Source organism: Poromitra crassiceps (genome assembly GCF_964638095.1).
Source record: "Poromitra crassiceps genome assembly, chromosome: 9".
In the NCBI taxonomy this organism is placed as follows: domain Eukaryota; kingdom Metazoa; phylum Chordata; class Actinopteri; order Beryciformes; family Melamphaidae; genus Poromitra; species Poromitra crassiceps.
This window is the reverse complement of record NC_139630.1, coordinates 18,511,118-18,512,468: the sequence shown is the minus strand read 5'-3', so window position 1 is coordinate 18,512,468 and position 1,351 is coordinate 18,511,118.

Below are 1,351 nucleotides of genomic sequence, written 5' to 3'. Positions count from 1 at the left end.
GGGATGCACGATATATCTGCAATCATATCGGTATCGGCCGATGTTAGTCATTTTTTAACATATCGGTATCGGTCCGATGTTGCAATGTTAATATCGGTTATCGGTATCAGCCAAATTCTTCACATTGAGATGAAATAATGCAGTAAATCTATGATTTATGGGCTTTTACAAATGTTTTTGAAATAAAGAAATGTATAACTTTTTCAAATTCAGTGTTTACATGTGTTTTTCAGTATGTACAACATTTTATTATCATAGAAATGTGTTTTTATACAGATCATATCGACATCGGTAAATATCGGTTATCGGCCATAACAGCAATCTTAATATCGGTTATCGGCATCGGCCAAAATTTTCATATCGGTGCATCCCTAGTCTGTGTACCTTCACTCTGTCTGTAGTGTGTGAAACTACAGTCTGTGTACCTTCACTCTGTCTGTAGTGTGTGAAACTACAGTCTGTGTACCTTCACTCTGTCTGTAGTGTGTGAAACTACAGTCTGTGTACCTTCACTCTGTCTGTAGTGTGTGAAACTACAGTCTGTGTACCTTCACTCTGTCTGTAGTGTGTGAAACTACAGTCTGTGTACCTTCACTCTGTCTGTAGTGTGTGAAACTACAACCAGTCTGTGTACCTTCACTCTGTCTGTAGTGTGTGAAACTACAAACAGTCTGTGTACCTTCACTCTGTCTGTAGTGTGTGAAACTACAGTCTGTGTACCTTCACTCTGTCTGTAGTGTGTGAAACTACAGTCTGTGTACCTTCACTCTGTCTGTAGTGTGTGAAACTACAGTCTGTGTACCTTCACTCTGTCTGTAGTGTGTGAAACTACAACCAGTCTGTGTACCTTCACTCTGTCTGTACTGTGTGAAACTACAGTCTGTGTACCTTCACTCTGTCTGTAGTGTGTGAAACTACAGTCTGTGTACCTTTACTCTGTCTGTAGTGTGTGAAACTACAGTCTGTGTACCTTCACTCTGACTGTAGTGTGTGAAACTACAGTCTGTGTACCTTCACTCTGTCTGTAGTGTGTGAAACTACAGTCTGTGTACCTTCACTCTGTCTGTAGTGTGTGAAACTACAGTCTGTGTACCTTCACTCTGTCTGAAATTACAGTCTGTGTACCTTCACTCTGTCTGTAGTGTGTGAAACTAGTCTGTGTACCTTCACTCTGTCTGTACTGTGTGAAATTACAGTCTGTGTACCTTCACTCTGTCTGTAGTGAGTGAAACTAGTCTGTGTACCTTCACTCTGTCTGTAGTGTGTTAAACTACAGTCTGTGTACCTTCACTCTGTCTGTAGTGTGTGAAACTACAGTCTGTGTACCTTCACTCGGTCTGTAGTGTGTGAA